Below are 16,138 nucleotides of genomic sequence, written 5' to 3' on the forward strand. Positions count from 1 at the left end.
CTTCTTGCGTTCTTTGAAGCGTAGGAGAAATGGTGAACCTTGGAAGTAAATGCGGACAACTGTTGTTTGTGAATGTTTTCTGCTGCAACAATATGGATAAAAGCGGCCAGTTTATGCTACTGCACCGGCATTAGATCCTGTAGTGCTAGAGGTTGTGACCTTTTGCTAAAGCAAAAAGGGAGGAGTAGAGGCCGCAGAGAATAGAAAAACAAGGCAGAAGAGCTGAGCTTCCTCCATAACCATTTATCACCCATAATCATTTATTGATGCATGTAAATTATCCACTGTGTTTCAATTTTTTTGAAGTTTGCCAGAACCAAAGAATCTTGTCTCTTGATTTAGGAGAGCAACTCACTTAGGATTCCTTTTCTAATGAGTGTTAGCTCTGTTAAAGCAAATTGTAAGACACTGTGCCCCTAAAGATGATTTTAAAAAAGAGGGAGGAATGTGTTTGGCAATTTACACATATCAAAAAAAATCTTCTCTTTTGTGGAGGGCATCATTTTGAGGACCTTCTGTTTGCACAGCTGTCAAGTTGTCTTCTGTTGTTTTTCTGCCACTGTCCACATTTGCATCAGCGACAAACTTGTTCCTTTTTCTTCTGGGGGCAGCTAGTTCTAGAATGCAGACACTGCACACATTGAGGTGGATGCATGCAGATAAATCTATGTAAGATGTTATCATTCTACATGGGGCATTGTATGAGGAGTTTTGTCCTAGGAAGAGCAGCTGTGCTCACAGCATAGTGGTAGTGGTAATGTTTGAACAGGCCCTGATTTGTTGCCTCTGTGGCCCATGGGATACAGCTGATTTTAAATACACATTTAAACTCAATTGTACTCAACCAGGCTTGTATCATATTCAAATACAAGGACTCTATTGGTTTCAAGCTCATAGCCTGAGTCTGCATTTGTCTTTGTACAAACAGATAGAGTATACAGACAGTGTATAAAGCGAACTCCATGTATGCTTTTCCATTCCAGAGTGTCTAGATGTAATTTACTTCAACAAAACAAGGTTATGAGTAAATGACAGAAGCTCTGAAACGTAAATAGGGCAATTTAACCTCAGTGCCTGATGATGGGTATTTTTGGTAATATGGGTAAGTAAATACTGACCTAAATGTTTTTCCAGATAAAGCATATGTAAATAGATGAAATGTAAAATACCCTTGAAAATCTTGAAATCTGTGGGCTAAAAACAGACATAGGCTGGTATCCAATGTTAGTTCTACTTAAAGTAGACCCATTGAAATGAATGGGACTTAGCTTATTATTATTATTATTATTATTATTATTATTATTATTTATTTATTTATATAGCACCATCAATGTACATGGTGCTGTACAGAGTAGACTAAGGGCCTTCCTAAACAAGGGTTTAGCCCGGTGTGAGGCCCGGGCTCCCTGCTGTGCGTGCAGATAACGCACAGGGGATTCCAGGGTCAGGCCGGGCTAAATCCTCCCTTGACCAGGGATAACCGGATCCGCTTGTGGCCCGGCTTTAGTTCTGTGGCTTTTCCCGGGTGCTCGCTTACTTGCTGGGGGGGAGATCATGGACGGGAGGGGCAGAGGGGGCATCGGACATGGCAAGTGGGCGAGCAAGCGGGGGGTGGACAGGTGAGCGGGGGGGTGGACATGGCAAGCGGGGGGTGGATGGGCGAGCAAGGGGGGCGAGCGGGTGAGCGGGTGAGGGGGGGGGCGAGCGGACGGACGGGCGAGCAAGGGGGCATCATACATTGGGGGCAATTGTGGGCAGGGGGGAGTGGGGAACCCTTAAAAAAAAAAGACTTACCTTATTGTTGGTCCACTCCTGCGCACATGGCCCTTTTAAGTTTTTTTTAAAAATGGAGGATGCGACGGGGCTTTCCCTTACCCCGTTGTGTCTTACGTGTAGAAAAGGGCGACGGCCCGTGCTAGCTGCAGCGCAGCCTTGCTCCTTCTCCTCTCCGGATTAACAGGTAGGTCTAGCAAGGCCCTAAGACGAGGCTCGCCTGGCACCAACACTGTTATCTTTCTGGCACCAGGTCAAGACTTTTCTCTTCTCCCAGGCAGTTAACAACATATGCTGAGTTTTTAACTGACTCTAGAATAGTTTGTTTTAAATGGATATTGTTGGTTTTATGCTCTTGATAGTGTAAAATGTATATATATATATACACATTTAATGTTCACTGTTTTTAACTTTTGTAAACTGCCCAGAGAGCTTCGGCTATGGGGTGGTATATAAATTAATTAATTAAATAAATAAATAAATAACATTTGATACAAAACATTGGATACAACTTCAAATTCTGGTAAATACATGTCCAATGTAACTTGAGAAATTTCAGTTTTGAAGCAATATGTGCTCAAACATGGTACAAAGAACTGACTTGTGGTTGATTTAAGCATGGCACATGAAATTTTCATAGACTCCCAGAGATCAGGGCTTAGTTCTCATTTCTCACGGAAGTCGTAAACCCCTGTCTTTGGTATATTATTACAGGTTGCAGATGGAGGGTGGGGGGGTTCTGAAATTGAATGCTCCAGCCTGCCAAAAAATAATAATAATCAGCCAAAGGTTTCCCTCTTTATTGGGAACTGGGTCTTGTGATTCTGATGTTTCTGGATTATTAGTGTTACCATTCAGGAGAGGCAAGAATGATGATGTGATTTCTCATTTTTAATGCAAGGAAACAATAAGCTTAAAAAATCTGTGGGAATTGTCTCTTCTTGACTCATGGGCTGAGGCAGGGACCTTCATATGCTTTAACAAGTTAGTTTATATACTATCCAGATTTCCACCAGGCACAAGCAAAGGGCAGCAGCAAGGCAACATAACACCTTGCCAGACGTGCCTGTGCAAATATTGAACTAAAGAAGCCCAGGTGACCCAGGCAAGCAAACTGTGTTGCTGGGGGTGGCATGGGCCAGTTTGACTTGGTGAGATGTGCTTTCTTCTCATCCTAACTAGGAACATGGGAAGCTGCCTTAGACTGAGTCAGACCATTGGTCCATCTAGCCCAGTATTGTCAAGACTGACTGGCAGCAGCATCTCCCCAGGGTTTCAGGCAGGAGTTTTTCCGACCGTACATACAGAAGCCTGGGATCAAACCTGGGATCTTCTGGAAAGCATGTGCTCGGTCACACTGAGTTATGGCGCCTCTCCTAGTAATTTATTAATTGCAAAGTCACTCCTTTCAAGTCTATTCCTAGAAAGCACTTCTCCAATAATGTTTTTCCAATCCTTACTTGTACCTCCAGTGCCACTTGATACGTTTATCCTCTTCCCCAAGCGTTGTTTGTTAATATCTGAACTCTTTCCCAATCTCTGCCTTATTTGTTTTTGTAAACTCAAGGATTACATCAATACTGCGTTCTCTAGGACACTTGTTTACTTAGTTGGCACTAAGTAAACATTACACGTAAAGTTCTGGGATGTGAAAGACAGCTGTATCCATTATCAGGCTATACTGAGGGAGATGCGAGGGGAAAATGGGTCCATTCTACCAGCCCTGCTGAAATGCATTATTTCCCCTTCTTCCCTCCCCATTCCTTTTTCCTTGTGTGTCGTGTCTTATTAGATTGTAAGCCTGTGGGCAGGGATTGTCTTGTTTTACTGATTATATGTAAACTGCTCTGAGAGCCTTTTTGGCTGAGAAGCAGGATAAAAATACTTTATTTAACTTAATAAACTCATTAAGAGAGGGGTTTCTCAGCAACCTAATGCAATTTTTCTTGGTTTTGTTCTCAGTTGCCAACTCTAATGGCTTAAAAGGAAAATGCCCAATCCCCACCAATTTTAGGGAGAATAGGACTTCCTCACATTTTAAAAAATGTACTATTGGTGTCATTGGGTAAATAATAGACATAGTTAAAGGGCTAGAAAATCCTGCCATTGCTGGCTTGAAACCACTGGTTATGTGCAAGCTACAAGATACCCAGGATTCAGTTGTTACTTTTGGAGATTTTTCTTTTAGCAGGTGTACCACATTGCATGCCCATGCTGCCTTGTGCATGAGTGCTCTGTGGTTTCTACATGCCTAAGTAATTTTGCAACAATAGTCTTTTAATGTACTACATTTTAAATGTAGACTTTTTAACAAAGTAGAATCTCATGGGGAAATAGCTCTAGTAGTGACTCCAAATATACTGTACCTTTGGGATTCCATTGTAGTTAAGGGAATCCTGTATATATATATGTGTGTGTGTATATACACACACACACACATATAATAATTTGGCTCCTGGTAGATCTGTTTGCCACAGTCCAGAAACTTCAGCTGGTACAAAACAGGGCAGCACGCTTACTAACAGGGACTGGCCGACGAGACCACATTATGCTAGTCCTTTTCCAGCTTCATTGGCTGCCAGTCCAGTTCCGGGGCCGATTCAAAGTGCTGGTATTAATATTTAAAGCCCTAAACGGCTTGGGGCCAGGCTATCTGAAGGAACGCCTCCTCCCATATGTACCCACCTGGACCCTAAGGTCATCTTTAGGGGTCCTTCTCCGTGAGCCCCTGCCAAATGAAGTGAGACAGGTGGCTACTAGGAGGAGGGCCTTCTCTGTTGTGGCACCCCAGCTGTGGAATGAGCTCCCTAAGGAGGTTCGCCTGGCACCTACATTATATTCTTTCAGACGCCAGGTGAAGACCTTTTTATTCTCTCAGCATTTTTATAGTGTATAAAACTTTGCTGTTTTAAATTTGTATTTTAAATTTGTATTTCTGCATTGCTGCTGAATTTATTCTAGTTGTGCTTTTATATTGTGTTTTTATTTTGAATTTTATATCATGCTTTTATACTGTTTGTTTTATGCTTTGTATGGTTTTAATTTTTGTGAACCGCCCAGAGAGCTTCAGCTATTGGGCAGTATAAAAATGCAATAAATAAATAAATAAACACAAGACACCACCACAAGGTTGCTTCATGATAAGAATTGCTTGTGTTCTGAATGTGCTGGAATACTAACAGTTAGACAAGTGGTTCATTATGTAGTGAGTAATAAATAATCCCTTGTCTTGTTTTTCCCTTTTTATACTTCCTGTTCAGTTTAATTTATTTAGCTGTTTAGGCACAATGAAAATTGTTAACTGCAACAGCAATGATTGAATGAAGTGGCAACTATTTTTTTATCATGACGTTAGTCTCATTCAGAGATATTTTCTCCAGGTAAAAGTTCATCATGTTTTTGATTTTACTCTGTGTACTATAACCTAGAAGTGTTATAGGCTGATTCGCAATCAAAATACAATGCTTTTTAATGGCCTGGTTCAGACAACACGCTAAACCATGCTGCTTAACCACAAAATGGTTAAGGGAATGCATTTTGTGGTTAAGTAGCATGGTTTAGCGTGTTGTCTGAACCAGGCCACTATAAGCCCCTTTTTTGTATAATATATACATTCCTTTTCCCTTTGGGCTCCTTAACGTCCCAGTGTACTACGGCAAAACTCTGAGCTTTATTTAGGCTCAACCCATGCAGAGTTTCAGAATAGATGTCGTCACCTTCTCATCTTGTTGCTTTGTGCATAGAGTGATGAGGGGCCAACCTACTTATGTTCTAGGTTGATTAAGATACTTCATTGTTGTTGTTGTTGTTGTTGTTGTTGTTGTTGTTGTTGTTGTGTCATCCATAATCTAAAATTCAACAAGGGAAACAACAGAGACAGGGAGGGAAGTAGAAGCTGGAAAACAATACGTGCGTTTTTTTCAGTTACATATACATAGGCTTAGCTACAGGTTGAATTACAGTTGGGCATGGAAAGTAGAGAGTAGTGTCAAAGCCTTGTATCTACTATATAGAAAATTCTAGCAAAATCAAACATATTTGTGCCATGGGCCAATTGTACATGTTATCTGGGCAAATGTGTTGACAAGCACATATTTGTTGAGAGAGCTCAAATGTGTGTGGTGGGTGGGTGCATTTGCACTGGAAAATCTGCTCATACTGATTGATCCTTCTTTGCAAAATGCCCAGCAAGGCTTACTTCCAGTTTTGAATAGGGAAGGTTGGGAGGAGATGATTTTAGGCCTTTATGGAGTGGGACTAGGGTACCTGACGGATCACCTATATCTCCACATCAGCTTGCCCTTTCACTGAGGTAATAATTGGGAAACAAAAGAATTAATATTTTACAGTCGAATATGAAAAAAGGGATAATCAGCAGGTGGAGTGAGCCTCTACTTAGGTGTAGTTACTCCTCAACAGGAGGTATTCTCCATAAATTGGTTATTGGTGCTGGGATACCCAGATAGCATTGCTGGGCTTTGGTGACTAGAGCTGAGTAACTTTCAGGATTTCCTCCACAAAGGATCTAGAAGGGACTAAGAAATGTCTAATACATTCCGGGCTCCTTTAACGGCTTCCTATTTTATGCTTAATTTGATTCTCACTTTCTCCTGATGTTCAAATTGCTATCAAAATTAGAAATGGTTTCACACTGAATGCATCTCTAGGTGTCCTTGCACTTAACAAAATACATTGTTAGATGTTTCTGTGGCAATTTCCCCTGGAATCTCTTGAATTCTTTCTGTGAAGAAATCTCTGGAAGTGGCATGTCAATAGAACCATTATCAGTCTGCTTTTCCTGTCAGAGGCAATGAATGCTCTTATTTAAGTGGTTTGGCAGACACATGGCTGGTGGGTACCTGTAGTTGTGCAGTTTTGGTTTACATTTGATTTTAAGGTCAAATAATGTACAATCCAGTTGACAATCATTGAACTACCACTGGTTTATGGAACCAAGCATTTCAGTCCTGACAAAACTACTAGAGTGGCAGCCTACCAGCTAGCACCAGTTTGACATTGGTGATGGGAGAGCATCCTCCACACCTGATGGTAACAGACTAGTTTAGCATAGTAATACCTGATACCAGAGCCTAGATATCAGCATTCCCCAAGCTGGTGCCTTCCAGAAGTGTTGGTCTATAACCCATCCTCTCCAGTCAACGTAGCCATTCTGGAAGATGCCACTGTTTCTGGTCGTTTCTGCCTTCTCTCTTCCAAGATTTGTGTTGTGTCTGAAGCTAGCATAAGGATGTAGGTTTTCTCAGCTGGAATCGTTAAAACGCGAAAGCTCAGAAATTGTGGGATGCTGGTAGCTGAGCATTACATTTCACAACAATTAGTCAAGTAAGTGGCAATTAACTTTGTCAATATTGACTCCTAAACCCATAATCGTCCACTGAGATGAATGAGAGAGTTGCTATCTCAGAGCTATTATATGTTGTCTGTTAATTATTGAAAGAGATATCTTTGTATTTTGTTCTTTCTATGAAAGAACATCCTTCAGTCATCATTGTAGTCTGGTTAAGTTCTGCACTAAGGTAAACTGAAGGGTAGTAGAATCCAGAATGAGGAAGAGAAAATTGTTATCAAAATTTGTATGTCAAATATAGCTAAAAGAAAGAATTAGCTGGGTATAACTGCCTCAGTTTGAACAATTCCATTACAGCTGAACTTCAAACCTTTGATGTGGGTTTTCTGGAAAATTTTGAATAGGAAAATGTTCCAATGCAAATCAAGTTAATCTGAATAGGGTCATTTTCATAGGAATTTTTCTCAGCTTGTATCAGAAAATGTTCATATGCTCTAGAGTAAGGGGTGAGCAACTTGTGGTCCTCCAGATGTTTTAGCCTGCGATTCCCATCATTTCTCACAATTGGCTGTGCTGTCTAGAGCTAATGGGAGCTCCAGACCAAACCATATGGAGGTCCACAAGTTGGCCACCCTTGCCCTAGAGAGATCTAATTTAGCATATTTACCACTTGTCCGTTTTTTGTCCCACTACACCACAAGCATTTGACTTGAAATATTTGAGGGGGGAAATTAAAGCAAACTTAATGTGATCTAAATGTTACATTATGTAGAATTTTTATTTAAATATTTGTAAAAACTTAAAGATAGCATATATTTCCTACTTCCTTTACTCTGTTTATATTCAATTGGAAAAAATCCACAGGTACTGAAAACTAACACACTAATTAATTTTATCAAACCAAATAACTGTGCATGTTATGCTGACAACCAGTTACCTTTTTCAATAGAGTTCAACTCTCTTCTGCTAAGGTTGCTTGAGAACTTTCAGTTTTGCTGTCATATTCATTAATTCTATTTCATTCTGAGACATACATGTATTTCAATGACCTACATGTATTCTCTCACATACTAGCTAAGGGTAATAACCTGCAAAATATTAATTACATCTTTGAAACTGCCAAGCATGCCTAATATTCTATTTACAATTGGCATAAATTCATTTTTATTAATAAATTTATGAAACCGATTTTTTTTTGGTGGAAAAATAAAACACTGAGAAATTTTCTGCTCCACATCACTGCTTCAAACTGAGACAATTATGGCCAGCTGGCTGTTTTACCTATTTGATTTATCTATTAGTCTCTGAAGAAGGACTGAATAATCTGACGTATTGGGATTGTGACCATTTATTGGCTTGTTAAATTTTATGTAATCTTTATTTTTGCTGCAATCCACATGTTTAGCAGTTGGTGTGATCCCACCCCCCCAACATGGGCACATAATTTTCACACATGATAGCATGCATGGGTATAACTCCTCCTTCCCTCAATGAAGGTGATCTGTTATCAGCCAATAAGCTCTCACAGTAGGAGAGCTGGTAGGTTTGTTTTTTTGGGGAGAAGACTTATTGATTGGCAGAACCTTTTCCCCTCAACTTAATGACTGTCTCAAGAATGTACTTTAGTTTTTGCCTAAGCGCACAGTTACTGGGCAAACGTCTGTGCAAAGACAGTGTGCATTGCTGCCCCATATCTTCACAGTATTCATTTTGCATGTGGAGATACAGCCAGCCAAATCTGGGTTATGTGATAGCTTTTGTTGGGTGAGTTTCCATTAGGAAGGATTGGCCCCTAGAGATGATTTCAACAAGTGGGTGTGGAGAGACTGTGTTGCAAATCAGGAAGAACAAAGTGAGCGACTGCAGTTACAAACTGAATTCATTTTTGTGGCTGGAAATAAGCCCAATGAACTACAGGCAGTGATGTGAATTCTGAAAAGGGCATATTCTTTTCACCATGCACCAACTTGTGGTCAGGAAGCTATCCTGACATGGACCAAAATATCTGATATACTTTAGAAACCTCAATATCTAAAAATCAACAACTGTGGGGAAGTGCCCATAGATGTGAGTCTCAAAGTGATTTTATCTAGGTATGTTTTGAAATATCTTAGAGTAAGCCCAATTCAATGTGCTAGTGCTTACCTTTTCAAGCCTTACCTCACTTGGAACCCAAGTACCTGAAGGAATGTTTACTGTCATATCCACCTGCCTGTACATGTGAGTTACCTACAAAGCGCTCATCCAGATACCCCTGCCTTTAGGGTGACCATATGAAAAGGAGGACAGGGCTCCTGTATCTTTAACAGTTCCATAGAAAAGGGAATTTCAGCAGGTGTCATTTGTATATATGGAGAACGTGGTGAAATTCCATCTTCATCACCACAGTTAAAGCTGTAGGAGCTATACTAGAGTGATCAGATACAAAAGAGGGGAGGGCTCCTGCGACTTTAACTGTTGTGATGAAGAGGGAATTTCACCATGCATACAAATGATACCTGCTGAAATTCCCTTTTCTATTCTACTGTTAAAGATACAGGAGCCCTGTCCTCTTTTTCATATGGTCACCCTATCTGCCTTTAGAACGGTCTTCCCAGGGAAGCTTGTCCGGCTCCTACCCCAACGTCTTTTTGACACCAGGTGAAGACTTGTTTTTATTCTCCAGGTTTTGAATGCTCATTATGTTTTATGCTACCTACCTTTGAAAAACTCCTTGATCATGTTCTAATGCTGAGTTTTTGTTGTTTTACCTTCTTTGATTTTTCCATTCATTCATTCTTGCCTTTTGCCAAAGGAACTCAAGGCAGTATTTAAGTGGTTCTTCCCTACTCATCCCAGCTTTGATTTTTCTTTACAATAACTCTGCAAAATAGGTTAGAGTAAAAGATAATGGCTGGACCATATTTATCCAAAGAACTTCATGGCTGAGTGGGAATTTGAATGTAGGTCTTCCAGGTATTTGTCCAACTCATTTGACCACTATGCCACACTGGCTTGCTTCTCTCTCTCTCTCATTGTTTTTATTGAAATGGTGTAAACTGCCTGGAAATTCAATGTATTGAAGGGCAGGTTATAAGTATACTAAGGTTGCAATCCTAGGCACACTTACCTGTAAGTAAGCCCCACTAAACTCAGTGGGGCTTATTTTGAATAGAAATGTATAGGATTGCACTGTAAGAAATACATATGTAATGGTCTAATCCTGGCAGTGGCCAATTTGGTGGTTAAGATGGAGTATGCCCATTATTATTTCTGAACAATATGGTGTTCCGGCACGGTGTTTAGCAATGGGTATTTAGGAACAAAATATTCAGTCTCAGTGTTCTGTCACTAATACACCAACTGGTGTGTGTATGTGTGTATGTAAGTCCTATATTATTATAAGCAAAACAAGTTAGCAAAAAACTTATAAGAGGAAGAGTTAATTCTTTCCATTTGTCTTTGGCCCAAACTAGTTGCTTCTTTTTTTAGTTTTCTGCAGAAAGTCTAGTTGTTTTTGTTTTAAATAACCCCCTCCTAGGTTGAGAACCAGCAAATAATCATTAAAATGCATGAATCCCTAAAGGCAGAGGTTGATAATGGAAAAACAGAGACAGTAGCATTGCCTATGTGTCAGATTCATCTTCAAAGGATTGTTTATTTATTTATATTTTATAGAGGATTGTATATGTGCATTGTACAGGTTTTTTTTTTCTTCTATAGAAAGGGGCTTTTGAGCTTTGTTATCAAACAAATCTACCATTCCCGTAAGAATTCCCACACTGGCTAATGAATTGATAATGAATACAGCATTGTTATAAAACTCATAAAATACAGTAGATTTATTTTTCAGTGTCCATTACATGATCACCTGCATTTTTAACCTTCCTGGCCTCTTTAATATTACTCATCCTGTATTGGTTTAGAACAGATGGTGCCCTTCATGTGTTTTGGACTACAACTCCTATAATATTGGCTGGGGCTTATGGTGGTTGTAACCCAAAACATCGGGAGGACACCAGGTTGCCTGATTCAGAAAGTTGTGGGAGGCAAGACTTCTTGTCTTTTATTACTTGTATGGAAATCAAGGCAGTATATGGGGCCGATGTGATAGGTAGCCTTGGGGAAATGGTGAATTCTCAGCCTGGCCTACATTGCAAGTTGGCTTTGTGACTAATATGAGAGAGACATTTTGAAATCTGCCATGAGCCCTTGAGATAGGGTAGAAAAGACCTTAAAATAATGGGTTGTATCCAATGGTGATGTTATGCCCTGCTGTAGGAATCCTCCTCCTCTGAGGATTTATAGATTCCAGAGACCGATGGCACCACCCATATTTATTTATTTATTTATTTATTTAAGCATTTTTGTCCCGCCATTCAGCCAAAAAAAGGCTCTCATGGCGGCTTACAAAAATATTTCTTGATAGTCCGTGCCCACAGGCTTACAATCTAAAAGACATGACACAAAAGGAAAGGGGATTGGGAGGGAGATTTGGGGGAGCCTGGGCCCTTGGGAGAGGTCCACGGGTTGATCTCCGCAGGAAGAGGGGAATTCTGTTTCAGAGACAGAGGTTGAGTCACCACCCATTCCCAAAGACCATTGTCACCTTAAGAGGCAATTCAGTAGGGCTCCTTTAGGAAGAAGTACCACAATTCAAAGAAGGACTTCTCAAGAAGAGGGAACTCCTTGGGAACATGTTTTCAGCAAAGGCTAGATGGATAATGCAGACTTATAGTATCAAAGCCTCCTGAGCCCCACTCAAGGTTTAGATGCAGTATATTACACACAAGCCAGTACATTACAAACAGAATTCCTGTCTTCCTATGGAAGTGGACCTGTGGTCCTCTCCCATGAAGGCTCAGATTCCCCCAGGTTTCCTGATATGGGTGGTTCCATGGAATCCTCTACTTCTGAGAGCTCTAGCTCCTCAGAAGAGGAGGGTTCCCCTCTAGCGGAGCATGAGAGGTGTCCTTCTGTCAGTGGAACAGACACCGCTAGTGGATCAAATTTCCTTTCCCCTTGGACTCCCTCTCATGCTGCAGATCTGTTCTAGAGGTTTGGAGGACCCTTAGACCTGATTGTGTGCAGGCAGTGGGCAGAAGAGGAAGAGAATGTTGGATTTAGCCAGATGCCTACACCTTTGCTACTATCTAGATACCATTCAGTGGTGGGTAATATGTTGCTTTATATGTACTCCTACTTTTTATTAGTAGCAGAAAAGCAGGATCTTTATTTTTGTTTGTTTGTTTAATGGTAGCACAAGGTTTCTTGCCCTGGTTCGCATGATCCCTGCAGCCCACTGTGGCTTATTTAAGTCACAGTGGATTGTAGCTCATGCGAGGGGTCATTGTTATACAAGGGAGAGGGCCTTTTCAGTGGTGGCCCCCCAATTGTGGAATGATCTCCCCGATGAGGCTCGCCTGGCGCCAACATTGTTATCTTTTCGGCGCCAGGTCAAGTCCTTTCTCTTCTCCCAGGCATTTAACAGCATTTAACAACATATGCTAAGTTTGTTTGTTTTTTAATGGACCCCAGAACTGTTGTTGTTTAAATTGGATATTGTATATTGTTGTTTTTATATCTTTTTGATGGTTTTAAATTTTGTATACTTTTTTTAATGTCCACTGTTTTTTAACTTTTGTAAACTGCCCAGAGAGCTTCGGCTATGGGGCAGTATATAAATTTAATAAATAAATTCAAGCAGCAGTGAACAGTCACAGTGGCTTATTGTGATGTGTGAACCCAGCACAGGTTGAGTTGTTGCTGTTGTTAACAAACCACTCACAACTCAAAAACAGGTCAAGGGTTGTGGGTAGTTTGTTAACCACAGCAACAAACCACCCTTGCCAGATTTCTACATCACAATAAGCTGTAGTGGCTGCATGCCACGGCTTGAATATTAACAATGCAACGCACTGTGGCTTAAATTAGCCACAGTAGGTTGCAGCAATTGTGTGAATTGGCCCTTTATCTTTGAAGGAAAGTTTCATTTCATTTCATTTTCATTTATTATATTTCTATACTGCCCTATAGCCGAAGCTCTCTCATTGCTGTCATCTTATGGATAATACAAACGTATTACTTGGTTTTGTTAAAGAAAACTTAAAATATGGCTTGCTGTTGCTCTGTGGTTTAATAAAATGGTATCTTATTAACAATGAACAGTGCAATCTATGTATGTCTACTTGGAAGTAATTCCCATTGAGTTTGATGAGACTTATTCTCAGATAAGGATTGCAGCCTAGGAAGCCATTTGCAAACCATCAATACCTGATTAATGGTGATCGAAAAGGAAAGTGACTACTTGTTGATACACAGTCTGAAGAATTTATTTAATTATAGCTTTAGACTTCAACAGATTGCATAAGCAGTTTTACCTAAAATAGAATGCAGGTGGCCAGCAGATAACATCAGCAGAAATTTGCAAGCATTGGAGTTCAGAGATCTCCTTTCAACACATCAGGTTCACTGACTCTACAGTAGTTATTAAAGTGTCTCCTAGGAAAATTATTGGTGCTGAAGGAAAAAGTGGCCATAATAAGTGCTACTCAGCAGCATTGAGAGTTCAGTGTTTTAGAGCAGGGAGTTGTTTTTATTATTGTTCATTCATGCAGTTTTCCTAAGCATGTACTGAGCCCAGACTCATCTCGCCTCTTTCTCCGACTACGTATACACTCTCTTGTAACTTGCATCTTTTGCAGGCCACTGAAGTTTACTTCAATTATTTTAATTTTAAAATCAGGTAATCATAACCTTAATTGTAGTGATTAATTCTGTTAACAATAGGGCTGGAAAAGTTCTAAGTGCATGATTGCCCAGGCATCTAAAAATTGCAATAGAACAGGTAAGAAAAAGCTTGACAGTGGGTCATACTCTTGGACACTTGGCAGAAGCAAATGGGTACAAATTGTTCTATCTTATGTGAAGAATAGGGTGATACAGTTGCAAAGCAAACTGGTTAGGTGTGTTCTACTGGCTTTCATAGCCACTAAAGCATTTTAGAAACCTTAGTTTTTATTTTAAGTAACAAAACAGTATCTAGAGAGCACCTTCAAATTTTTGTAGATATAAATCTACATAGTAACATGTTATCAGGCTTTTAAAACTCACCCTATACTTACAAAGCTGTTAGTCCAGAAAGTTGATATGTTCTACTAGCCAGATGGATACAGTGTGTTCCAGTATTAGATGTAAATTCAGTAAACCAAGTGGAAAAAGCAGGTACTGTACCTATTAAAAAGTACAGCTGGAGGGTATGGTATGGTATTAATTTATTATATCTGCATTGAGCCTTTATTAATAAAGAAGAAGTGAGGTGAGCCCAACCTGACGTTTTGCCTGCTTTTTTAGCTGAGTGTGAGCTACAGAGCTTCAGCTTTTGAGCTAGGTGAGTTGTTGCTATTGTAACACTGTTAATCGAACTAGAACGGACTATGGTTGTCTAGAATGCAAGTTGTGCTGTGCAGTACTTAGTTAAATTTATGGCCCCAAGGAATAAAGCATCCTTCCCTAACTTTCTGCCCTCCAGATGTGTTGGACTGTAAGTCCTATAATTCAGGAATGGTAATAGTTGCAGTCTTACACATCTGGTGGGCAACAGGCTGGGGAAAGCTGGAATAAAGCAGATTTCACTGACTCCTGGCTTACAAGAGTGTGGCTCACCCATAATGCCAGACAAGTTGCCTGGGGTAAGGACATATAGATTCCTGCACTTTTCACATGCAGATCCAGGAGGGGTTGAATATCCCTTATTGTTTAAATAAAGAAGCCCTAGTTTATCCCAAACTCTGGTGTCCATGTGTTTATTCCATGCTTCCTTCTCTACTCGCAATCCTCATTCTTTTAAATTGTTGCTATTGAAAGACTAAGGACAGGGGTTTGGAACTGGCCATAGGAGGCCTATATCCAAGTTTTTTTAAAATTCATTTTCAGCCAGTAATAGAGTTCAGGTAGCCTTTCAAAGTTTCATTTGGACTGAGTTCCTTTTCCTTGGGTTTCAGTTGTTCTGGACTTGTCAGCTCAGCATAGTTCATGACTTAGAAATGCAACTTGAATTGTATAACTAATTAACAGTTGGAATGAATTCTATCTTGCTGTACTTGTGCTTTTTGGATGTCGGTTCTACAGTGTTCTAGATCCTACAGTGGGTCCTGCAGTGTTCAACTATTTGTGTTTATAGTTGGCATGTTTACACATAAGAATACAGTGGTGCTCTGAATGGTCATGGTAAGCTTTGCAAAGTCAATGAATTGGTTATACAAAATCAAGAGCTCTGGCAGCCTTGTCGTTAGCCACGTCTTCCTTGTCTTGTGGCACGTCATAACACTTTCTGTGTGAATAGTTATTGGCCTGCTTGTGCTGGCTTCACACATCCATATAGAAAGAGAGCCAGCAAAAAGGGAAAAAAGAAGTCATTTGTACATCTCGACAGGGCTGAGTGATATTCTTAAAGATTAATCCTTTAACCTAATGATTAATCCTGTGAACATCAGTGAGCTCAACTGTATGTCTTACAAACCAGTTTGTTTTTGATGGGGTGGATTCTCAAGAGTGTTTCTTCTTACTTTGCCTTCTTACTTTGTTCCTTAATTTTAACGCAGGCCTCTTGTTTCCCTGCTTCTTCCTTCCTCTGTAATGCCTTTCCCTTTTCTTTTGCATTTGCTTTCCTGCATTTGACACATTATCACTGTACTTTGCTGCTGACATGCATGCATAAAAGCCAAATACTTGAAAGTGTCACACACACTCCTTCTGTAATAATCTCACTTTCACACACCCTGCCATTTTTGCTTCTGTCTCTTTCTCCTTCTTCCTCTTTAAAAATATTTGTGAGTTGTGGACAAAACGTGGCCATATTTAGCACCTCAGTCATGCTTCTGCTCTATCCTCCTTGCACCAGAAGGAAGTGAGGCAGGTGGCTACCAGGAGGAGGGCCTTCTCTGCTGTGGCACCCTAGCTGTGGAATGAGCTCCCTAAGGAGGTTTGCTTGGCATCTACATTATATGCCTTTAGAGACGCCAGGTGAAGACCTTTTTATTCTCCCAGCTTTTTAACAGTTTATAAATAAATTTTAAC

The sequence above is a fragment of the Elgaria multicarinata genome, chromosome 7, assembly GCF_023053635.1.
Source record: "Elgaria multicarinata webbii isolate HBS135686 ecotype San Diego chromosome 7, rElgMul1.1.pri, whole genome shotgun sequence".
Lineage (NCBI taxonomy): Eukaryota > Metazoa > Chordata > Lepidosauria > Squamata > Anguidae > Elgaria > Elgaria multicarinata.